Raw genomic sequence first — 27106 nt, 5'->3', positions numbered from 1 at the left:
TAAATTCCCAAAAGGTAGTAAACCATTGCTTTGGAGTGCAGGGTGGGATAAAATGTATTCTCATTTAAAATATATTAATAAAAATTGATTAATCATTAAATTTATCAATTTGATTTTTTAATTTTCAACCAAATAAGCTGTCAGTGAAACAGAACTCTGTACCTTGAATCATAATCTGATAATCAGTAATCAAGGTGTGAATTTCTTAAATCATCTCTAGTTCAAATTCTCTAATAAGATCCATTTGGGCAGGCATAGAAAATATGTGATATTTCTTATTTAGTCTCCATTTATAAAATAGCAGTGGTGGTTAACTCTTTGACATAAATTTTGAGAAAAGTGAATTCAAGGGATCGTCTCTCCATTGTATTTGGTATGCTTATACAATTGGCATCTGTTTTTAAGAAATGAGATTTCATTCTATTTTTAAAACTGGGTACAAGTCAATGTAAGGTTAAAGATGCAACACATTCCTTGGCTTTTCGGACAATTTTTTTAGTGAAGTTTGCATTTGAGAAGGTGGCTGCATGAATATGTCTCCCTTCGCCCTGCAGCAGCAGTTAAAAATCCATTCGGAGGTTTTAAGCAAAGTTCACTTGATTGTAGGTCAGTTCCCAGTGGATAAATCACAAAACTGCTTCAAATAATGTACGTGATTTGCTTTCTCCCTGCTGAGGAGAAGCTCTGAACTGAGAAAACATGAAGTAAGAATTGTTTCCTCACCCCTAAGGTTAATGCCCCTGTCACAGCTGAAGTCACCGTCAAGGAAACACAAAGAGGTAGCTTAAAATGCAACTGTTTTCATCAATCTGCCACAGGCGGCAGAAAACAAATGATCGTGCATCCTGTCTTTGCCAGCAGTAGGGCATTTGTTAAAGTACAAAGATAAGAGAAAAGAAGGGATAAGAAATCCCTTGGCAAAGAACGTGAGTGAAATATGCCACCAAAAGCACAGGGCCTTTCAAAAATAGTCTTGTAATCACTGAGGCCCGTTCGGGGGGCAGAGTGTAATGTTTTAGTGAGTGTGTTAGGTGTAAATGTTCCCTTTTAGAGTATTAGGCTATTGACCCCCTGCTGCAAGAATAATCTCTCTCAAGCACAATTTTCATCATGTCATTCCTACTCAAGGACCCTTAGGGCAGAGCGCCCTGGTGCCTACCATATTTAATCCAGACTCTTCAGTTTGGCATCCTCAGTGGTCCTCTCCAACTGATCTTTGCCTCTGTTGCACCAGCAAACAGGCCCTCTTCAATCCATTCAAGTAGATTGGCTTGCTTTTCTCTGTATAACTTTTTTGGTAGGAACTGGCTTTAAGATTCTGCTCATTCTCTTCCAGCTTTGAATGTTCTCATTCCCAAAGGTACACACTCCCACATATACTTCTGTTCCATGTCTCTACAATTCGCTTTGAAATTGGCTTCCCCCAGGAGGTCTCCCCAGACTAACCATCATCCTATTCTGTTAATTTTGATTCTGTGTCCTGCAAGCCATGTATCGTGGCCAAAACAAACAAACAAACAAGCAATACTTCTCATTATCAATATTAAAAAAAAAATTCTGAGTCCAAAAATAGACAATAAACTGTTCCAGTTTGGGGGAATACTTAAATACTAGTTGATTCAAGATCAAAGTGTTGTGTAAGCACAGAAGTAGTTCAGGTAAATTTTTCTGAAAGAAGCAGCCTTATCTTAACCTATATGCACTACATTCAAGATAAACTAGGAACTTCTGGGAAGGAAGAAACAAGATGGAGAATGTCTTTGATATAAAATAATAAAAAACCTCAGTTCTTAAAACCTGTGTTCTTAAAAACCTCAATCTTTGCTTCATGTTAGCACAAACATTTTTTCTTTTATGGGAAGGTTTGCTGGATGCAAGTTTATTCCAGAAATTTGATTTCTCTAAATAAATGCCATGCTAGGTATTGCATGTTATAGAATTATTTAGAATTGACCTGGTGGCCTCAGAAATTAATGTTATGACCCTTCATGGGTCATAAAATTTAGACATATATAATCACCAACTCAATGACCTTTTCTCATTATCTTCAACCTTTCAGCAACTTTCCTGACTTAATCATTTCTTATTCATTAAACTCTCTCTCGCTCCAAGGCACAATATTCCTGGTTCATCCCTTACCTCCCTGACAACATAATGTCTTTTTTCCCCCTTATCATTCCTTGTGAATACAGGGAATTTCTGTGTGTTAGTAATTGCTCATCGCTTTCCTCTCTCTATTCTCCCCCATGTATGTTCTGCAGAAGAGAGGAGTCCTTCTCCCTTTCTTAGCTCATCCTCAGGAGAGGAGAAACTTTTAATGTAACTGATGAGAATTTGAGACATTGCTTGGTTCACATTTAGTATGAGGTGAGGTCACCCCATGTGCAGATTTCCCTTTTGCACTGCCCACTGCCAGCCTTCATGGGATGAACAAATCCTAGACCTTGAGGGCAGATTTCATCCTTTCACATTTCTACCTCTACCTCTTCTGAAAATGAAAAGCACTGAATAAGACAATCCAACATCCACTCTTCAATCCAGTCATCTTGCTTCCCAGTGCTTCTGTGACTCTTTACCTTCTTCATTTCCCAAATTCTTGCTGATGCTGTAGTTGGAGGGCCAAGGCTGTTTTATCCTCAATTGAAGCAGGCCTTCTCCTATCTCTTTTTTCTTCTGCATAGCAGACTCTCTAGGCCATCTTAGCACCAGATTCTTAATGTATAATATGATATAGAAGTTCAGCTGATACGGTTATTATGTTATTGAGAAATAAATTATTTTAGGACAAGGAAAAGCTTACATTAAAAATCAGAGTTTCAGTACAGAGATTTTTAATCTATATGATTGAATAGACTTAATTTTATTAACATAGTTTGATTCTTTTATTTTCTTCCCCCTTAATTTTTTTTGTCATTTGAGACCATTTGGAAGTACTTAAGTCTCATGTGAGCTACAGAGCATAAATATATGTGGTTTTTGTCTTAAATGTTAATTCTAGATATTTAAGTTGATGATTCCATTTTGGAAGCTATATTGTTCATTATATATATGTATATTTATGCACACAGAGGGAGGTTGATTGATTGATTTTAAGGTATTGGCTCATGTGATTATGGAGGCTGGCAAGCCCCAAATCTACAGGGTGGTCCAGCAGGCTGGAGACCCAGGTTACAGTCAATGTGAAGTACAACTACAAAGGCAGTCTGCTGGCAAAACTCCTTTTGGTGGAAAGATAAGTCTTTATTCTATTACAGTCTTCAAGTGATTGGATGAATCCCACCCGCATGGTGGAGGGTAATCTGCTGTACTCAAAGTCCACGAATTTAAATGTTAATCTCATCCAACAGACATCCTTATGGAAACATCCAGAATAAAGTTTGACCAAATATCTGGGCACCATGGCCCAGCTAAGTTGACACATAAAATTAACCATCACAGAAGTCAGAAATTTTCTTCTTTGCCTTATTTTAGACCTTATTAAAAGTTATGGAGGCACATACTCTGAGAAAACTGTAATCCAAAAGAAACATGTACCACAATTTTCATTGCAGCACTGTTTACAATAGCCAGGACATGGAAGCAACCTAAATGCCCATCAACAGATGAATGGATAAAGAAAATGTGGCACATGTATACAATGAAATGTTACTCAGACATAAAAAGGAATGAAATTGAGATATTTGTAGAGAGGTGGATGGACCTAGAGTCTGTCATACACAGCAAAGTAAGCCAGAAAGAGAAAAACAAATACCATATGCTAACTTATATATATGGAATCTAAAAAAATGGTACTGATGAACCCAGTGACAGGGCAAGAGTGGAGATGCAGATGTAGAGAATGGACTTGAGGACATGGGGTGGGGGGTCAAGGGGAAGCTGGAACGAAGTGAGAGAGTAGCATTGACATATATACACTACCAAATATAAAATAGATAGCTAGTGGGAAGCTGCTGTGTAAAACAGGGAGATCAACTTGAGGATGGGTGAGGACTTAGAAGGGTGGGATAGAGAGGGAGGGGATATGGGGATATATGTCTAAATACAGCTGATTCACTTTGGTGTACCTCAAAAACTGGCACAACAGTGTAAAGCAATTATATTCCAATAAAGAGCTTAAAAAAAGTTATGGAGGGAACTGTGTTCAAGGCTTATCTTTTGAATTTGTAGGACTTGACTACAAACTCATGAGTCACAGTCCCCAGCACTGCCACCTCATCACAACCACCACATACACTTAAAGTTGTCTCTGTATTAATAATTCACTGAAGTGTTTTTAATTCTGGGTAATTAACCAGTAAAACAACCTAAGTGTTCATCAGTGGATGGATGGATAAGGAAAATATACACCTATAAAATGGAATATTATTCAGCCACTGAAAAGAAGGTTATTCTGTCATTTTTGACAACATGGATGAATTTTGAGGCTATTATGCAAAGTGAAATAAGTCAGACAGAGAAAGAGAAATACCATATGATCTCACTTTTACGTGGAATCTAAAAAAACCCTGCCAAAACTGAACTCATAAATACAGAGAACAGATTGGTGGTTGCCAAATGGAAGGGGTGGGGTGCATAAAATGAGCTGAAGGTGATCAGAATGTACAAATTTCCAATAATAAAAATAAATTTATTTTTTATATCCTAGGGATGTAATTTACTGCATGAGGACTGTAGTTAATAATACTGCATTGTATATTTCCAATATTACAATGTATATTACAATATACATAGTAAGTTTCCAATAATAAAAATAAATACATTTATATTTTTACATCCTAGGGATGTAATTTACTGCCTGAGGATGATAGTTAATAATACTGCATTGTATATTTGAACGTTGCTAAGAGAGTAAATCTTAAAAGTTCTCATCACAAGAAAAAAGTTTTTAACTGTGTAGTGATAGATGTTGACTACACTTATTGCAGTAATCATTTTGCAATATATACATGCATCAAATCATTATGTTGTACACCTAAAACTAATAGAATGTCATATGATGGTCATATCTCAGTAGAAAACAATAACAGCAAATGTATATTGAGTCCTTGTTAGATTCCATGCACTATTCCAGGTACTGTCTGTAGCAGCCTGTTCTTGTGAAGCTTACATTTTCTTGAGGACCGCACACAAACAGAAATAAATAAATGAACATAATATAAGATAAAGTAGCAATAACTGCTCTGGAGAAAAATAAAGCAGGACATGAGGATAGTAGGGAGAACTATTTTAGACAGGGTGCTCAGGGAAGCCTCTCTGTGAAGGCGAAGCTTATGTTTCAATAGGAACCTAAAGAAATGTTGGGGGAAACTAGGCAGATATCTGGGAGCAGTATGCTCTATTCAGAGGCACTAGCAATTGAGACATCCTGAAATGGTTCTGACTTTCCGTGTTCAAGGAATAGCAGAGGCCAGCTTGATCAGAGAAGTAAATCATAGAGGAGAGGTAAGACATGAGGGCAGAGGTAGCCAGATCATAGTTGGGGACTTCAGGGACACAGGCTGTATAATCAACTACATGGCTATGGGGAATTTATTAATGAGCAGAGAGAAAAGGAATTTTGGATCTTATTGTAAAATATAGTAAAGATGAAGTTTTCCAATGTAAATACATATCTGGGCTAGCCAGATCAGGAAATGTGTGAGGCATGTTGGTGGAAACTCCGGTGACCTGGAGAGTAAAAGCCTTGTCAAAAGAGGGTTTCTTATACCAAGTTCTTGCAGGTTATCATCATGTGGGTAATTCAGCTGACAAGCTTTAAATTTGAGACTTCTGACAAAATGGTTTGGCATGTTAATTATGTGCATTAGGGAAAGAAACATGCATTTATTATATCTCTTCTCTGTGCCAGGCATTGTAAAAGTAGCTTTCATACATGTCTCATTCGGTCTTCACAATTATATTGGAGGTACTTTTCAAAGAATAGAGCCATGTCAGAGGGCAGTTCCTATTTTAAAAAATCGTCAGCTACCATGGCAACAAGTTGGAGGTCTGAACTGACACATGCTCTGTCACACAGTTAGGTCAGTGAAATGGTATATATAAATGAGACTCATCCAGTTATGTCTGAGCCACCATGGTTTGATGGCTGTCAGGTACCAGAGACGTATGCATAAATTTCAAAATTGTTTTCTGAGAACTAGTTAACTATTCTTAACACCTCACAAATATCAAGGTTATAAAATAATTGAGAGCGAGAGAGTTATTTTTTGAAGAATTTCTTGTAAGTTATGCTATGAGCCCCACTCCCAGAAAGAGAAGGGATAAAATTATTGATCCGCCACCAGAAGCCTAGGAGAAAAGAACGGCTTCCTTAGGATTAACTCAGGAAACATTTGTCTCCTGCATCCTCTTTGGAAAATCTCAAAAGCCAGAGATGACTGAGTAATATTCCCTGTATGTATATACCAAATCTTCTTAAATCCATCTTCTGTTTTTGGACATTTGGGTTGTTTCCATATCTTCGCTAGCGCTGCCATGAACGTTGGGGTGCATGCATCTTTTCAAATTAGAGTTTTCATCTTTTCCAGATATATGCCCAGGAGTGGGATTGCTGGATCCTATGTTAGCTCTATTTTTAGTTTTGTAGGGAACCTCATATTGTTTTTCATAGTGGCTGCACAAATTTACATTCCCACCAGCAGTGTAGGAGGGCTCCTTTTCTCCACACCCTCTCTAGCATTTATTATTTGTAGACTTTTTGATGGTAGCCGTTCTGACACATGAGGTGATACACATTGTGGTTTTGATATGCATTTCTCTAATAATTAGCAGTGCTGAGGATCTTTCATGTGCCTGTTGGCCATCTGTATGTCTTCTTTGGAGAAATATCTATTTAGGTTGTCTGCCTTTTTTTTTTCCTTTTTTGATTGGGTTGTTTGCTTTTTGGTATTGAGTTATACAAGGTGTTTGTATGTTTTGAATATGAATCCCTTGTCAGTCGCATCATTTGCAAATTTTTTCTGCCATTCCATAGGTTGTCTTTTCATTTAGTTGATGGTTTCACTTTCTGACAAAACTTTTGAGTTTAATTAGGTCCCATTTGTTTATTTTTGCTTTAATATCTTTTGCCTTGGAAGACCAATCTAAGACAATATTGCTACAATTTATGTCTGAGAATGTTTTGCCTGTGTTTTCTTCTAGGAGATTTATGGTGTCATGCCTCATACTTAGGTCTGTTTTTTTTGAAGGTTATACAGCAAGACATGGGATTACAGGTTTAGTTTGCATTTTAGTTTGTGCATTAACAGAATATTCCATTTCTTCTTCAAAGAACAAATATATTTTGTGTAATTATGTAAAGGTTTTTTTTTTATACATCTTTATTAGAGTATAATTGCTTTACAATGCTGTGTTAGTTTCTGCTGTACAACACTTAGGTCTTTAAACCATTTTGAATTTTTGTTGTGTATGGTGTGAGGGAGTGTCCTAAGTTCATTGATTTACATGAGGCTGTCCAGCTTTTCCAACATGAAGATACTGTCTCTTCTCCATTGCATATTCTTGCCTCCTTTGTTGTAGATTAATTGACTGTAAGTGGGTGGGTTTATTTCTGAGCTCTCTATTCTGTCCCATTGATCTAAATGTCTGTTTTTGTGCCAGTACCGCATTATTTTGATTATTGTAGTCAATACTGTAGTATTGACTGGAATCTGGGAGAATTATGCCTCTAGCTTTGTTCTTTTTCCTCAGGATTGCTATAAAAAAGAACAAAATATTGCCATTTGCAGAAACATGGGTGGACCTAGAGAATATACTAAGCAAGGTAAGTCAGACAGAGAAAGACAAGTATTATATGGTATCACTTATATGTGGCATCTAAAAAAATGATACAAATGAATCTATATACAAAACAGAAACAGATACAGACATAGAAAACAAATTTATGGTTACCAAAGGGGAAAGGGAGGGGGGGAGAGAGAAATTAGGAGTATGGGATTAACAGATACAAACTACAGTACATAAAATAAGTAAGCAACAATGGTTTACTGTATTACACAGGGAATAATATTTAATATCTTATAATTTAGAAAATAATCTGAAATATATATGTAACTGAATCACTTTGCTGTATATCTGAAACTAACATAATATTGTAAATCAACTATACTTCAATTAAAAAAATAAAATGGGAAAAATGACACTTTAAAAAAAGGCTAGAGGTGGCTGATTTGATGGCAGATGTGAAATTGAATTGCTGCTACACTCTTACCAGATTGTGGAAAATGATGCATAAACCAGTTGTAGCTGTGTAAGTGAGCACGGCAGAATGGGTTATATTTGATCCTGCACAAAGAGGAAGAAATCAAACTAACATTGCTAGATATCTACTGACTGTAGAAACACTAAAAAATGAGCTGATAGTACACCACTTGTATCAAAGGAAATGCAGATAATGGCCCCAACAAAGTGGAGGGATATTTGAAGAATATACAAAAATGTTCTGTATGAGAGAATCTGTTTAAACATTGGCCAGGCTCATAGAACCTAAACCCAGCTTATGACATTGGCAGTCAAGTAAGAACTTCACAGCTTATAATTCTACCTTTTCTATTCCTCTACCTGGGAAAGTGCAAACCTCCCTCATGACAATGATGTTAATATGTAGAACAGAACTGAGTGTTTATTATCAGTAATAACTTTAGTAGATGTTAATGGCTATCTTATCATTTCTGGATCAAATCAGTACTATTTAACTCTTTACACATAACTTGTCTTTGTCTAAAGGTAAAAATCCTCTCAAACTCTTCCACAGATGTTCCTTAAACCAGGAGTTGGCGAACTTTTCCCATAAAGGACTAAATAATAACTATTTATATTTTGTAAGCTAAATGGTCTGTCACAACTTCTCAACTTGGCCATTTTTAGTATGAATGCCTCAAAGACAATATATACATGAGTAGGAGTGGCTATGTTCCAACAAACCTTTATTTACAAAAATAGGCAGCAGGTTGGATTTTTCCCATGGGCGATTGTTTACCCATGTTTGCCCTAACTCGTGGAAACCGTTGTATTCCTTAATTTTATATGAGTAGTCTCATTATGATATCCTTGAAATAGTGAGTTGTCCAGTTTCTAAGACAACCAAATATAGCTACTTACATTAGCAGTAACTGAAACCTTAAGTCTGCTTGGCTAAACTATGCTTTTTTTTTTTGACCCATTAGTTCAAGTGCAAGATTTCAAACTTTCTATAAGTATTCTATTTATTTTACCTTTTTCTTACAATATTTTGGTGACCTATGCCACTTTCTATACTTTAATTTACCTGACATTTTTATACTAACTAAACTTGATGTTGTCCTCTCCTTTAATAAATTTCCATTTGAATTAATAATATACCTTTAGATCAATATAACTTTAGATTTCTTATATAAACAATCTTACTGGATCAGTTAGTAGTTAAATATATCTACATGCATGTTTCTGATCTGGTAGGTAGATTAATGGCTGGAAAAGATCTCTATGTCCAGTAAAATCTTTTCATGCCTGAAGATTGGAAGTTTCACTTCAGGTACTTTGTCACATTGGATAGACTGTCTAAAATCAAAGAAGTAAACAGTAGTTATAACAGTGATCTTCAAAAAATAAGCTTAAAATATAAATTTAATTTGTCATTTGTACCATTGCTGTATTTGGCATAAGAATCTAAGGAGGCATTTGATTAATTGATTTTCAGGTTGTGACTCAAAGTAGAACTGTGTATTACATATTTTGGTAAAAGTAAGGGTAAAATTTTATCTCAGAAATACATCAAGCAGTTTATGGCAGTTGAGGAATCAATTATTGACAGAATATTTAAGCAAATGACCAGAGGAGAGGATTATTTCCTCAGAAAGTAGATTTATCATATCATAATAGTAACATAGCCTTGATCCCAAAGAAATAAAAATAGGTAATAAAGCAAATGTAATAAATTGATGAGTTGTCTCTTTGTTTAAAGTGGGGAACAGATCAAGTTGTGGAAAAAAGAAAAAAGATAAGAATAAATACTACTAAAAATGAAAAGTGAAATAAAATTACAAATAGGGTAGAGTAAAAATATTAAAGCAAACATTAGGAAAAACTCTAAACCATTAAATTTTAAAACATATGAAATCTCAAATTTCCTAAAACAAAGAAGTAACTTATGTAATAGTGACTGCAAAAGAAAGTCTGGATATATTTTTAATCATTAAAGAAATTTAGTCAGTTTAATCAGTAGCTAAAAAATCTATGCATCAGATACTATTAATATTAAATTACTGGGCCTGTATTATTTTACAAGTGAATTTTAGCAAATGTGCACAATAGAGACGCCAAACAGTCTACATTAGCTGAAGAGAAGTAATATTCACAAATTCTTCTTATAATTGTGCTGTTGATGACAAGCCAAAACATAAGAAAAGAAAATTATAAGTAAGTATAATTTGTAAAAACATACAAAACTTTGAAATAAGTACTATTAAATTCATTCTGACAATATGTAAAAGAGATTAATGTATCAAACACAGGCAGGTTTGCATCCCAACGATGCAAAAATGTTAGAAAATCTGTCAGTGTAATTCTCCACATTGGTATTGAAACAAATAACAATATGGCCATCTCAACAGACTGGTGAAAAACATTTGATAGAATTTAACACTCATTAATACTAAACATTAATGATAAAAATAATAATAAAATACTATTAAACTGGGAAGAGATTTTAAATTCCTTACTCTGATAAAGGAGAACTACTTAAGACTGAAGAATGTCACTGACAAAATTTACAAGCATTTCCTTTGAAGTTAACAGTAGGGCAGTGAGGTCTGTTGTCTCCATTTTAATTCTATCTGGGATGGAAACTCTGGTGAGCACAAAAATAAAGGTGGAGTAGAGGAGGAGAATAAAAATTACAAATGAAAAAAATTATAATCATCCACGGGTTATATGTTATCACATGAAAGACTCAAAAGAATCTAGAAAGAATATTAGAAATATAGGAATATAGCAGGGTGGCTGTTTATAAGATTGGTAAAGAAAAATCAATGGCTTTTCTACATAACTTTTAGAAAATATAATTTGTAAAGTTCACTTACACTAGAAACAAAATATGAAATAACTATAACTAGGCATGAATGCAAATGATGCTTCAGATCTATATGGGAAAAATAACACTTTATTTCAAGTCATTAAAAATAACCTTTTTAAAAAGTAGAGATATACCACATTAATGGATAGCATAACTCATTATCTTAAAGATGACAATTATTTTTTTCAGTGCAATTCAAATGAAAATTCTGAGTGGATTTTTCATGAGTTTGAGAAGCTAAATTTAAAAAAATATATATACATATATATGGAGGAGCATATGGCCAAAAAGAGACAACTCAGTTTTTTTTAATTTAAATTTTATTCTATATTGGAGTATAGTTGATTTATAATATTGTGTAGTTTCAGGTGTATATAGCAAAGTGATTCAACTATGTATAAATACGTATATATATCTCTATTCTTTTTCAGATTATTTTCCCATATAAGTTATTACAGAATATTGGGTAGAGTTCCCTGTGCTATACAGTAGGGCCTTGTTGATTTTCTATTTTATATATAGTAGTATGTATATGTTAATCCCAAACTCCTGATTTATCCCTCTCCCACCTACCTTTCCCGTTTGGTAACCATAAGTTTGTTTTCAAAGTCTGCGAGTCTGTTTCTGTTTTGTAAATAAGTTCATTTGTATAAGTTTTTTCAGATTCCACATATAAGTGAGAATCATATGATACTTGTCTTTCTCTGTATGACTTTCTTCACTTAATATGATAATCTCTAGGTTCATCCATGTTGATGAAGATGGCATTATTTCATTCTTTTTATGGCTGAGTAATATTCCATTGTATATATGTAATTAATAACACATCTTCTTTATCCATTCCTCTGTCAGTGGACGTTTAGGTTACTTCCATGTCTTGGCTGTTGTAAATAATGCTGCTGTGAACATTGGGGTGCGTGTATCTTTCTGAATTATGATTTTCTCTGGAGATATGCCCAGGATTGGGATTGCCGGATCATATGGTAGCTCTATTTTTAGTTTTCAAAGGAACCTCCGTACTGGTCTCCATAATAGTTGTACCAGTTTACATTCCCACCAGCAGCACAGGAGGGTTCCCTTTGCTTCACACCTTCTCCAGCATTTATTGTTTGTAGACTTTTTGATGATGGCCATTCTGACTGGTGTGAGGTGATATCTCATTGTAGTTTTGATTTGCATTTCTCTAATAATTAGCAATGTTGAGCATCTTTTCATATGCTTTTTGGCCATTGTATGTCTTCTTTGGAAAAATTATTTTCTAGATCTGCCCATTTTCTGATTGGGACTTTTTTTTTGATATTGAGCTGCATGAGCTGTTTGTGTATTTTAGAAATTAATCCTTTGTCGGTCACTTCACTTGCAAATATTTTCTTCCATTCTGTGGATTGTCTTTTTGTTTTGTTTATGGTTTCCTTTCCTGTGCAAAAGCTTTTAAGTTTAATTAGGTTCATTTAAAAATTTTTGTTTTTCTTTTTATTACTCTAGAGGTCAATCCAAAAAGATATTGCTGTGATTTATGTCAAAGAGTGTTCTGCCTGTATTTTCCTCTAAGAGTTTTACAGTATCCAGTCTTAAATTTAGGTCCTTAATCCATTTTGAGTTTATTTTTATGTATAGTGTTAGAGAATGTTCTAATTTCATTCTTTTATATGTAGCTGTCCAGTTTTCCCAACATCACTTATTGAAGAGACTGTCTTTTCTCCGTTGTATATTCTTGCCTCCTTTGTAATAGATTAGTAGAACATAGGTGCATGGGTTTATTTCTAGGCTTTCTGTCCTGTTACATTGATCTATATTTCTGTTTTTGTGCCAGTACCATACCATTTTGATGACTGTAGCTTTATAGTATAGTGTAAAGTCAGGGAGCCTGATTCCTCCAGCTCCGTTTTTCTTTCTGAAGATTGTTTTGGCAATTCGGGATCTTTTGTGTCTCCATACAAATTTGAAAATTGTTCGTTCTAGTTCTGTGGAAAATGCCATTGGTGATTTGATAGGAATTGCATTGAATCTGTAGATTGCCTTGGGTAGTATAGTCATTTTGATAATATGGTGTATCCTTCCATCTGTCTGTGTTGTCTTCAGTTTCTTTCATCAGTGTTTTTTAGTTTAGAGTACAGGTCTTTAGCCTCCTTAGGTATATTTATTCCTAAGTATTTTATTCTTTTTGATGTGATGGTAAATAGGATTATTTCCTAAATTTCTGTTTCTGATCTTTCATTGTTAGTGTATGGAAATGCAAGAGATTTCTGTATATTAATCTTGTATCCTGCAACTTTACTGAAATCATTCATGAGCTCTAGTAGTATTCTGGTAGCCCTTTTAGGATTTTCTATGTACAGTATCATGTCATCTGCAAACAGTGATGGTTTAACTTCTTTTCCAATTTGGATTCCTTTTATTTCTTTTTCTTCTCTGATTGCCATGGCTAGAACTTCCAAAACGATTTTTTAAAATTAATTATTTATTTTATTGGCTGTGTTGGGTCTTTTTTGCTGTGTGTGGGCTTTCTTTAGTTGCAGTGAGTGGGGGCTTCTCTTGTTGTGGAGCACGGGCTCTAGGCGTGTGGGCTTCAGTAGTTGCAGCACATGGGCTCAATAGTTGTGGCTCACGAGTTCTAAAGCGCAGGCTCAATAGTTGTGGCACATGGGCTTAGTTGCTCCGTGGCATGTGGGATCTTCCTAGAGCAGGGATCGAACCCGTGTCCCCTGCATTGGGAGGCGGATTCTTAACTACTGCGCCACCTAGGAAGCCCCAAAATGATTTTGAATAAAAGTGGCAGGAGAGGACATCCTTGTCTTGTTTCTAACCTTAGAGGAAATGTTTTTAGCTTTTCACCATTGAGTATGATGTTAGCTATGGGTTTGTCATATATGGCCATTATTATGTTGAGGTAGGTTTCCCCTCTGCCCACTTTCTGGAATTCTTTTTTTTTTTTTTTTTTTACCATAAATGGGTGTTGAATTTTGTCAAAAAAATTTTTTTTGCATCTATTGAGATGATCATATGGTTTTTATTCTTCAGTTTGTTAATGTGGTGTATCACAGATTGATTAGCAGTTATTGAAAAACCTGTGCATCCCTGGGATAAATCCCACTTGGTCATGGTATATGATCCTTTTAATGTACTGTTGGATTTGCTTTGCTAGTATTTTGGTGCATCTATGTTCATCAGTGATATTGGCCTCTAATTTTCTTTTCTTTCATGGTATCTTTATCTGTTTTTGGTATAGGGTGATGGTGGCCTCATAGAATGAGTTTGGGAGTATCAATCTTGAAAAAGAATAAAAGGTGATGAGAACATTTCAGTTACTAAGATTTATTATTATATACTTATAAGTTATCAAGCCATACTATGAGTAAATCATACTTGTACATCTGTGAAAATTCAATTTATGACAGCAGAAGCACTACAGATTAAGAAAAAAGAATGGACTGTTTAGTAAAAAGTGTTTGTTACTCAATTGGTTAATCATATGGAAAAAATACAGTTAGCATCCCACCTTACAACACACACACACACAATTGAGGATTGATTAAAAATATAAGTATGAAAACCAAGATTTGTAAAAATGTATCACACTGGCTTTTGTTAGGAAAGGATTTATTAAGATACAAAAAGCAATAACTGTGAAAGAAAAGACAGTTAAAATTTCTGCATTAATATTAAAAACTTCTTCGGGAAATGTGACACATACAAGGTAGATGCAGGTAAAAGATGATGCAAAATGTATGTCATAGGCTATATGAAAAGCATCTCCAAATTAATAACAAAAAGTCTACTGGAAATGTGGGCAAAAGATACATTTTGATGGACGAGAGAATCCCCAAAACCAAAAATATTATGAAAAGATTATCAGTTGCATTAATATAAAGGGAATTCAAATTGAAATATAGTCATACCTGTTTTTACATCAAACTGGCCACAGTAAATACTCTAGTGATTTAAAAAGGTGGGTGAAGGAAAACTACACTGCCTACAGGAATCTCTCTGAGATAGCCTCCTTTGAGACAACATTGACTATATACTATCTGGTAAATAAAAAAATGAATTTAGCCTATGAAATTCCACTTCTAGATATATACTTTAGAAAACGCTTCACATGAGGAGACAGACATCCACAATAGCAATGTTGTAATAGTCATAAATAGATGTGGCATATTTACATAACACTATGTAGCAGTGCAGATAAATTTCCTAGAGTCACATATATGAGCATTCATGAATTTCACAAACTATATTGAATAAAGCCATCTTTTTTCAGGGATAGTGAGAGAATAAAGTGTGCCTGAGCATTACAGGTAAAAAAAATTTAGATTGGTGTTTCCTTCTGAAGAAGGAGAGTGTGTAATGAGGGGATTACACTCTGTGCTTAAATTGGCTGGTGTGTTCTCGGTATTGTTTATATGTTTTCTATTGCCGGAAAATTTTCAGAGTAGAATGTATAAGAAAGGAGAAAACGCTGCTTAAAATGTTGAATCTTTTTCCTTTATTATCATGTGGCCTACCAGTCTAAGCTATCATTTTGAAATTTTCATCCCCAGAAAAATCTTGGCAGAATTCCTTCTGGATTAGTCACTCCATTACATGGATGTTTAGTTTATGTATCTCTATCCTTACTTCCTAATTCTTGTATTTTTCCAGATTCACAGTACTTCTTGAGAAAATAGTGTGAAAGAGAAAGTGTAATATTTGCTCTACAATAAAAAGAAGTAAAGAGCACTATAAAAATCTCTCAATTGTATCTATGAGTTTCATAGACTAGTGTCAAGAATAGGTTTGAGCTCTGGAAGCAGTTTGGGGCTTTAGAGGGATACTCAGAAGCCTAAAAGTTCTTCCATGATGTTCAGTCATTCGCTGTTATTAAGTGAATTAGGGAATGTGTGTACAGTGCGTCTTATCCTATTTAATTGAGGGTAGTAAGTATATTCAGTGATTAAGCAAGGAATGAAAGTTGGTTTGTGCAGGGATGTGATATGATTTTTTTAAAAATATGTATGTAAAAATACAAACAACTACAAACCATGAAATTAAGAATGAGACATACATGGGCTAAACAAAGGAATTTGGCACTCATATTCTTACTAGTGATCTAGAACGTAATCTAATAATCTAGACTCTGAAAAGGCACTAAGTGTTGCTACATAGGAGAATTGATCAATTGTTACAAAAAACTAGAAAGAATAAAACATAAACAAGCATCTTTGACAGAGTAGGGACAGAAAACTAAAGGTGTAATGAGGAAGAGATTATCCATAGTGTGTGACTCTTAGAAGATGTTGATAAAACTTCTCCTTTGAAATACAACATCCAAGAAATTCTAAGACTGGTGTACAATAAAATGGCAGTATAGGGCCCAACATGGCTTTAAATAATACAGTCAGTGTGTAATCACTGTAGTAGTTCTTGGTGCAACTCAACTATGTTGCATGTGTTCAGGGGCTAGATTGTCAAAAAAAATGTCAAACAGCTGTGAAGAAGTGATACATTTTGCTGCTTGGGAAGCAGAAGCAAAAGAGGATAAAGCCCACTGTGGCACCGGGTAGCATGTTATGGCACATTTATAGGACAACTAATAGGAGCAAACTAACCAATTTGCTTCTAGGAATACAAAGTGAAGGCGATCACACTGCGAGCAAAGAGGCAACGATACAAGTAGTGAGAAGTCCCATAAACCGGATGCAGCTGTATCCCGAAGGGCACTTTTAATGGGAGAACTTTGAAAAGGAATATTCCTTATGCATTTTAACTTGCAGACCAGAAATAATCGTGAACTTTCAATGTGTGCGTATAAATATGTGTATATTTTTTAAAAACCTGGATTAATAACCATAACAAAAGAAAATTAAATAATTAAATTATAATAGAATTTAAGAAGTAGTTATAAATAAGCACCATTTCTTGTGGCAGATTTCTTGCAGAGTATAAGAGAAATACTTTCCTTATAAGTCCCAAAGATTGATTCACCTGAGATGTTTATAAGTTTGCTGTGAAAGCAAAACGTTTGTAAAGTCACCTTAAAACGGTGTAACAGAAAACATTAGAAACTGTGTTTAAATCAAGAATGAAGACAAAATGTGTAACAGGTCAGAGAAGATTTCATGGAGTATAAGTTACTTGAGATGGTCCATGAATGCTTCACAGGACTTGGATGAATGTATTTGAATGGAAAATGTCTTCTGTGCATTAAGGACAGTCCGTGTAAAAGCACAAAGCCAAGAATGTCCCTAGAGTTTGCAGGCAACCCTCAAGAAAGAGGCCTGACTGAGAAAAGTATATTGAAGTTTTAGGAAATGACATTGAATAGCTACAGTGGAGTGAGATTACTGAGAGCTTTGAATTCCTGGATGAGGAATTTCAGTTTTATCTCACACAGGAGGGGCAGATATTCAGCTATATGAACTGTCTTGAGTCGGTTTTTAGTAACATATATCTCTGTTTCGTGTGTTAGGGCTGTTTGAAATGAGAGGTTACAAACTCAAGAGAAATAGGAGATATTTGCATTAACCCACCTAAGTGATTAAACCTAGGCTACTGGTGGGGCCAGTAGTAACAGGAAATTATCAAGTCTATTCACATGCACAGTTATTCTTAAATTTATTCACTCTTTTTTTTTTTTCATTCAGTTCGTATATATTGAATGCTTTCTATGGGCCAAGTTCTACTCTAGGTACCAGAGATACAGGAATGATCAAGTAAATCAAAGAATATGCATCCAGAGACCATGGAAAAACAAAACATAAATAGTTTTATATAGTGTTTTAAAAGTTTTGAAAAAATAAAGTAGAATAGAAGAGAAGGTAAAGTAATGGGCAGAGTGGCTAGCTGAGATTGGGTGTGTGGTTAGGAGCGGTCATTTGAACTGGGTCCTGAATGAAGGGAGGGATGGATGCTGAGCAAAGAGCATCCCAGGTGCAAAGGAAATCATACAGAAACACTGAGCCCGAAGCATTCCTGGTGTGGAGATTCATTACACACAGCAGCATACTAACAGCACTGACCAGTCCAGCTTTAAGGAATCTTTTTTAAAAGTTAGCGTTTCTCCAATTTGTTTGATTCCAAACTGCCTTTGAAATTGTTGGGGCTGTTTTTCCTTAAACAACTATTGGTGTGTTATGCTAGCCATTTCATGTCAAAGTCCCAATCATTTAGCAAGTTCTGTCTTTATTTTTTGTAAGATAAAACATGTGAATGCGAGGGAAAATGTCACTGCTTAGCATACTCTTTGGCTCATAATAGCACATTTGCATTAAGCAAATGGAAATGCCAGGTGTTACTATGGTAGTTCCTGTAGACTAGCTCAGCAATACACATCTTCAGTTCCACTGGCATTGCCACCACACTGTTTCAATAACTCTCAGCTCCTTTTGGAACCACCTCCCCTGTCAGCTTCAGTGTCCTCTGCCACCTTCTGATTTCATCATATTTTACAACCTCTGCTAGAGTCATTGCCTTGGAAAGCACTTTCATCTGGTTTCTTCTCTGATCAAGAACTGGTTCTGTATTGGTTACAGAATAAATTTAAACTTTATCTGATATTCAAGGCTTTTTCCCAGTTGCACTCCAATCTACTCTTTAAAAATCTTATCTCCCACATTAGCCCAGCTTGAAATTTCCTACCCATTACCTGTGCTCAGTGTTCTGCAGCACCTAAAATAAAATCCCCCTCCCCCTGATATAAATCTAATCCGTGTACTCATACTTCAAAGTCCGTTTCAAAGCCTAAAGGACTTTAAGAGTCTTTCATTTTCATCACACAGCTCACAATTCTTTCCCTTCTATCCCAATTTCAATGACATTTGTTGTCTGGACTATTATATATCTCTCACATTAATATATATATAAATACACACACATACACATTCATGTTTTTATAACAAGGTATATATATATTACATTATACATATATATTTTTTCATATTATAATTTTGCTAGTTATGAGATTATATGCATGTATGTCAACTATAACCTGAGCTTCTGAAAGGCAAGAATGATTAACTTCTTTTATTTCGATTAACACCAATAGAATTGTCAGCTCATAATAAATACTCAGCGTATATACTGATTGATTAAACACCTATGTAGAAATTATAAACAAATACAATTCATGAATTTGCTCATATAGTTGTTCTTAGTTGTTGTCATTACACTGTTAGTCAAGATTCAGCTTGTTCCATAATAATTTTCCATTTTCCCCTTGTATTCCACACATACTTTATAAAATGTGTTCTGTATATATTCTTTTTTCTCTCTCCCTACATATACATATTCATTTGCACATATATATACCTATATACATACCACATATGCAAATTCCCTCTCTACATAACAGATATCAGATATGACTTACATATGACAGTGTTGGTTTGACAACTTGATGTCACATTTACAAATGCCACATAGGTTATCATGGATTTTCTTTTCTGAGAATTAAATAGACCAAAGGTTGGCAAATCTGAAATTAACTGGTTTTATAAACAAAGTTTTATTGGAACACAGCCACACCCATTTACTTACATCTTGCGTATAGTTGCTTTCCCCCTAAAAGGAAACGTTGAGTAGTTGTATCGTGGAGCATACGGCACACAAAGTCTAATATATTTGCTAAGGCCCTTTACAGACAAAGTTAGCAAAACTAGAAACAATAAATGCTGGAAAAGGTGTGGAGAAAAGGGAACCCTCCTGCACTGTTGGTAGGAATGTAAGTTGGTACAGCCACTATGGAAAACAGTTTGGAGGTTCCTTAAAAAACTAAAAATGGAACTACCATATGACCCAGCAATCCCACTGCTGGGCATATACCCTGAGAAAACCATAATCCAAAAAGAAACATGTACCACAGTGTTCATTGCAGCACTATTTACAATAGCCAGGATATGGAAGCAACCTAAATGCCCATCAACAGATGGATAGATAAAGAAGGTGTGGCACATATATACAATGGAATATTACTCAGCCATTAAAAGGAATGAAAGTGAGTTATTTGTAGTGAGGTGGATGGACCTAGAGTCTGTCATACAAAGTGAAGTAAGTCAGAAAGAGAAAAACAAATACTGTATACTAACTCATATATATGGAATCTAAAAAAATGGTACTGATGAACCCAGTGGCAGGGCAAGAATAAAGATATAGATGCAGAGAATGGACTTGAGGACACAGGGTGGGGGTGCAGGAGGGAAGGGGAAGCTGGGACGAAGTGAGAGAGTAGCATAGACATATATACACTCCCAACTGTAAAATAGATAGCTAGTGGGAAGCTGCTGCATAACATAGGGAGATAAACTTGATGATGGGTGAGGACTTAGAGGGCAGGGATAGGGAGGGTGGGAGGGAGTTGTGGGAGGGAGGGGATATGGGGATAGATGTATAAATACAGCTGATTTACTTTGGTGTACCTCAAAAACTGGCACAACAGTGTAAAACAATTATATTGCAATAAAGAGCTTAAAAAAGTTAGCTAATACCTGATAAAAAATAAGAGGAATTGTAGGAAATGCGTTTTGTTTGCATAGTTCTCAAGACCCAGCTGTCATAGATCGATTGATATTCTTCTGTTTGACTTCCTCGTTTATTCAGTTGTAATAGGAGTCTGACACCAGACACATAGACCCAAAAGGACATTATTTTCAAATCATCCTCACGTTGCTGGAGGCATTCAGTCTGAGTTATACTGGTCTTGAAAATGTGGAAAATGTTATAAGGAGATCTCAGAAGGTGTAGAAGTTGAGCTTAATCCAGAATTATTTCCTTCCAGAGTTCTTTTGATTATGGAGGGCCTAATTAGCAAGCTAAATCATAACACGAAGAATGTGTTTGCCTTGCAAAATCAAATCAATTGCACAATGTATTCTCCCTGCAGCTGCTACTTCCCATTTTTATAGAAGCAGCTCCATTCCAGCTGTGGATGTGAGCAGCTCTGCCTCCTGCTCATTCACAGTGGAGATGTTTCATACCCATCAACACGGATGCCATCAACCGAGGCTTGGAAGCAAAGTTCCTAAAAAAAAAAAAAAAAAAAGCCAATATTTTGGAACTGAAAAAAAATGAAAATGTACTGTAGGTTTTTGCAAGCCTAAGGAAATATAGTAATATACACTATTACATAATAACATATCAATTTCAAGGTTTATTCTTTTAACTTGTGGTTTAAATTATTATTAATATTTTTCTGCATCCCAAACTGACACATTAAATTACTACTTATGACAAATTCTAAAATATAACATTGAAGAATAATATTTTTTCCCTTTGTAACATAACCTTAAACAATGAAAGAGAGGATAGACCTCATTTTAAAGACAACCAGCATCTTGTTTATAAGTTAGCAAATAAACTCATTTGACAATTTCAATAAATTTCATTGACCTTGTCACATTCAAGCATATATCCTGTGCAGTATCTAAGGTATGGGTTTTGTCTCAGTCTTTTTGGTTTTGCTTAATAAAATGTTGATTTTTTTGCTAAAAATTATGCTTTGCTAAATAAATCTCTGGCAGTTAGTCATGTTCCTATTTTTCTAGTTTTATCAACCATTTTATTGTATTAGTATGGCATTAATTCTGGAATATGGCACACTGATATTAAACAGTCCCAGAACTGTAAGAATATGAATTCTTTCTGAGTAAAAGCAAGACAGAAGAACTGCATGTAGTGAAATGTAAGTGCAGTCACACAGTAGTTTGGATAATGAGTGTAATGTATCCTTGTTCACAGAGCAGAGTTCTGAAATCACTCTCATTAACTTTTCCTGTGTGTTGAGAAGTTAGATGAGAGCTGAGATTTTAACCAAAATTATTTTTCATGCATTAGCACAAGCACATTGTGCATTTTTTATTGTTATGCATTTGCTAATTTGCCGCTCATACTTCTAAATTTCTACTTTTACTGTGGTAAGAGTATATACTTAAGGATATCACAAATTGATTCTGAAAAGGACAAAGGAATAAAAGGAGAACATACAATCACTGTAATCACATAACATTATTTGAAAGTCTAATCAATTTGGAATTTGTACATTAGCATAAAGTTTTTATTTGTGCATCCGACGATTACTTTTGAGCTGACGTATTCATTTAAAACAATTAAAGAGTATTCATGTGGCGTGTCTTAGAATACCGTTAGCATCAGTTGAGGAAGTATTCCTGGTCTTCTGTCCATATTCTGAGTCATGAAGGAAGAGGTGTATATACAAGTAAGAGAAACATTTGATGAGAGTACCTAGGAGTAGGGAAAATCCAGTGGTATTGATTCATATTTCATAAAGTGTATTCCTGTAGTTGCATCACAAAAGTTAAAAATGATACAGTTCCATGGTTAAATAGTTTTTGGAAAACATTCCATGTTATATCCCCTGAAAATTCAGTGTTTATTTGGATATTAGAGGCTTTGAAAAATCCTAATTCAAGAATCCTACTTTTGTTTTTTGTTTTGTTTTGCTTTGCTTTGTTTTAATTTACCTTCATTCTCCAAATTCATTTAATCATAAAATGCTTTTTGTAAGTGACAACTTGATATCAGCTGGAACAAATATTTCAGAAAACATGTTGGGAAACATGGAAATAGGTCTTTGAAAAAACAGGTGAAAACACATGTGGAGGTATGCAAAGATAGTGGGGTACTGGCCAGTCTCTCATCAGATACACTTGTAGCAGATGCCAATTCTAGGTGCACTCAGGTGTTCTCTGGTTAAGAGGTGACCATGGAAAAGAAGATGCTCCGAGGGAGCTGGGAGCATAACAGTGACTCTCAAGCTGCTTCGACGGGTACTATACAACTGGCAGGCACCTTTCGAGGAATGCCCGATTGTCCTCTATGATACTCCAGGAATTTCTGTCAGCTAATAACCACATGCTTCCTAAAGGCAATATCCCTTGTTGAACCTAAAGCCAAGGCCCAACATTATATCATTTAACAGTGAAAACTTTGTATAAGACACACTTCTTCCCAAACCAGGGGTCTTTGGCCCTTTGGTAATTAAATTAAACAAATATTTATGGAGACGACTCACACATGTCCAACCCTGTGTTAAGGCTGAAGATTGAAAAAAAGGAAAATAAAAGCCTCAAAAGAGTAACAGACTAGTGTAAGAAATAGCCATAGGGACAAAAAACCACAATAAAATCTGATAAATGCTGTACTAATGGAATAAAGTGTCATAGGACCACAGGGATGAGGGAGAGAATGCATCCCACATGTGGAAGACAGAGGGAGAAGGTGGCTATAATTTTACAAAGTAGGTGACATTTCACCTGAAGTAATAATAAGTAAAATATTTGATGGAAACTAATAATAAATAAAATTAAATAATTCACTCCATGAAACAAAAAATGGACTAAGAAAGGTTCAGCCTAGTACAGAGCCAAATCTTTAAGTTGGGACACAAACCATTAGGAAAAACTCTCTGAGATCACAACGCCATCTATGTCTAGCTGTAGCCTTGAGCACTAATGGCTGCTGGTATGTTCACTCAGCAAATGTTTTTGAGAATTTACAACGTGAAGGGCATACTTATTAAGTACTAGGCATACATTTGTAAACAAGACACAAACCCCAGGCTTAAGATTCTGAAAGTATAATGCAAAAAATGCAAATAGGCAATTAAAGTAAGCATTTTTTAAATGTATGCAAAATGCTGCCTGATTTGGTAGGTCAGATCATTGTGTTTATGAGGAGTTTACTATGCAGGGATAGAGTGGTGAACAAAACATCAAAACATTCTGGTCATTGCCCCTAGGAATTTATAGTCATAGATAAACTTTGATAAGGCTCTAATTCCAGTTGAGGGTATATGTGTATATATATAAAAGTATATGTAAGTGTGTATATATATATATAATTTATATATAAATTAATTTATATAATAAATATATATATATTTACATATAAATAAATTTATTGATTTCATATATAAATTATATATATATTATATAACATTTTAAGTCATCTCCTTTGTAAAGTAATCCAGTGGTGAGTCTCAATTGCTGTATAGCAAGTGGTGCAGCTTCAAGACTTCAAAATAGATCATTGTAAATATTCAATGCATATTATGCATGTGAGTCCATACATTTATGCATCACACGTGAAGCTCTGTGGTTAATACCTCCAGGTTGCTCGCTATTGAAGAGTTTCCCTCAATGTACCATGTGTGTTTTGGGTATTTTCTGGTATTACTAGATGCCTTTAGGAATAGTTGGGGATGGGATAGGTGATGGAGAAAACCTCTTTATTTTGTTGTCTCTTTTTACTTTAACTTTTTGCACATAGGTCTTGAGATGTCATTTTTAATAATATTTACATACTATTCTCTACTTCTTTCATAAGTAAATTCTGGATACATGTTATGAGGTAAATGCAGCCTAGGCTGGTAAGCTGTACATATTTAGGTAAGATAACATTTTAAATTGAAAAAATATATATATATTATACATATATAATATATATATTTTTTTATGCATAGGTAAAATATGTATATATTTTACACAGCCTTTCTTCAGATGAACACTTTGTTTCTGCAAGAAGCACAGTTCAAAGTGAATCTGTTAAGTGTGAATTCATCTGTGTACAAATTCAGTTTACAAGCGACTCATTCCTGAATTCTTAACATGATAAAACTTCCCTGAAAGTTTTATTCTGCTGCATAATGAAGACATGATATCTGTGTTGCTGAGATCTTTCTCTTAAAGGTTAGAGAAACATCTTGCAATATGGCACAATACCTGCTGTCAGGTGGCAGAAGCATCCCAGGTGGATGTTAACCAGGGTAAATCATACATCATCCCACGTCAGGTTTTTAGCAGTAAATATGTCTGCCTTCCAGGGGGGCTCGTCTGCCCTCCTCCACACACATGCACACTTCTTTTCATCCAGAAATCAGAGGTGATTTCTGAACTTTTCTTACCTTTTCGTATTTCTTTAAAGAAAAAAAAAATCCTCAGTTTCTTAATAATCATCTACTAATTCATAAAGGAGCTAGATGTACCAGTGACATTCAAAAACTGTTAATTCCACTAAGAGGGGAGTATCTGATACATCTTGATTTATTTTGATTATACTTTAAATTTGCAAAAGACAGTGGAAACAGTGAAGGCAACTTCTATACTGAATTGAAGTGGGAAAACAGATGAAATGATAATTTACCACCAGATGGAATGGTTGAAAATATAGTATGGAAAGTTGTTAAAAATTTGCCTTGCCCTACATACTGACAAGCATTTCTAGGTCTCAGTGTTCTGTATATATGCATGTGTTCAAATTTTACTGTTAATTACTGAAATGTAAAGGTGGTCCTATCTGAGGAGTTGAAGAAGGCAGCTTTGCCAGCACTGGAAAGTTTATATTTTCGAAAAGTCTCCTTCCTTATCTTTGTGATTTTTTCTGCTACGTTAATTTACTTTTCTTACTTGATTTACAAAGTTGTGACCATCCTCTCCAGCACCTTTCATCACATTCTTTCAGACAGCATTCTTATAAGATGCGAAGATTCATTCTGAACACCTGAGACATAGCTCCAGAGCAGCTGTTGCTTGTTAAGTCTCCTCTTGTTTTCTGATTATTAAATTTCAAAGTTAACAGTAGGCTGTTGCATCTCCGAGCAAAATTCTAGTAACACATTCATGAACACATACACAGGATTATAGACTTCTATTTCCATCAGGCTTCTAACAGACCTACTTCAGTACTCACTGTGGTCTTAACCAGGGTCACTAAAGAGTGGTCCATCCTCACCTATGTAGTCTCAGGTCCTTTAGCAGGAAAGGACTACATCATTGCGAAATTCATAATAGCAAAGAAAAATAGAAACATGCCTTAGACTTCAGCAATTAAATATTTTAAGAAAAATTGTCATAATCCTTATGCTTGGATAATCCTAAAAGATATATAGTTCAAGAAAAATCACATGGGCCTTGCAGACGCCGCCACCCCGGAGCCTCCTGCACAGCCTAGCCATAGTCAGCCCCACCGTGTTCTTCGACACTGCCATTGACGACGAGCCCTCGGCCCGCGTCTCCTTCGAACTGTTTGCAGACAAAGTTCCAAAGACAGCAGAAAACTTTCGTGCTCTGAGAAAGGCTTTGGTTATAAAGGTTCCTGCTTTCACAGAATAATTCTGGGATTTGTGTGCCAGGGTGGTGACTTCGCACGTCATAATGGCTCTGGTGGCAAGTTCATCCATGGGGAGAAATTTGATCATGAGAATTTCCTCCTAAAGCGTACAGGTCCTGGCATCTTGTCCATGGCAAATGCTGGCCCCGACACAAACGGTTCCCAGTTTTTCATCTGCACTGCCAAGACTGAGTGGTTGGATGGCAAGCAAGTGGTCTTTGGCAAGGTGAAAGAGGGCATGAATATCGTGGAAGCCATGGAGCACTTTGGGTCCAGGAATGGCAAGACCAGCAAGAAGATCACCATTGCTGACTGTGGACAAGTCTAATAAAATTTGGCTTGTGTTTTATCTTAACCACCAGACCATTCCTTCTGTAGCTCAGGAGAGCACCCCTTCACCCCCATCTGCTCAAAATATCCTATAATCTTCGTGCTCTCACTGCAGTTCTTTGGGTTCCATATTTTCCTTATTCCCCTCCGTGTTTAGCTGAATTGAAAAGTTGTTTATGATTATGAAATAAAAACTAAACAACAACAACGAAAAAAAATCACATGACCAAAAATGAAATTTTGAACCTACAATTACAAATATTTTCAATTAGCAAGACATGAAGTGTTATACAAATAAACTAAATTTACATATAAATTAAGATTTTCAAATAGATGTGTACAGGTATACCTGGGGTATATGGCAGGTTCAGTTCCAGACCGCCGTAATAGTGAGTCACAAGAATTTTTTGTTTCCCAGTGCATACACAGGTTGTGTTTACACTATAGTCTGTTAAGTGTGGAATAGCATTATGTCTAAAAGAACAATATACATACCCTAGTTAAAGAATATTTTATTGCCAAAAAATGCCAACCATCATCTGAGCCTTCTGTGAGTCGTGATCCTTTTGCTGGTGGAGGGTTTTGCCTCCATGTTGCTGGCTTGCTGACTGATTAGGGTGGTGGTTG

The 27106-nt window shown here is 35.3% G+C and overlaps 1 pseudogene; it reads left to right on the top strand.

Annotated features, from left to right (window-relative positions):
* Window positions 1-5370: 5370 nt before the first annotated feature.
* On the top strand, window positions 5371-26477 carry LOC130857599 (peptidyl-prolyl cis-trans isomerase A-like; annotated as a pseudogene).
* Window positions 26478-27106: the final 629 nt, after the last annotated feature.

Source organism: Hippopotamus amphibius, chromosome 7 (genome assembly GCF_030028045.1).
Source record: "Hippopotamus amphibius kiboko isolate mHipAmp2 chromosome 7, mHipAmp2.hap2, whole genome shotgun sequence".
In the NCBI taxonomy this organism is placed as follows: domain Eukaryota; kingdom Metazoa; phylum Chordata; class Mammalia; order Artiodactyla; family Hippopotamidae; genus Hippopotamus; species Hippopotamus amphibius.
The sequence above is the reverse complement of the archived record's forward strand: the minus strand, read 5'-3'. Positions and strand labels throughout refer to the sequence as shown.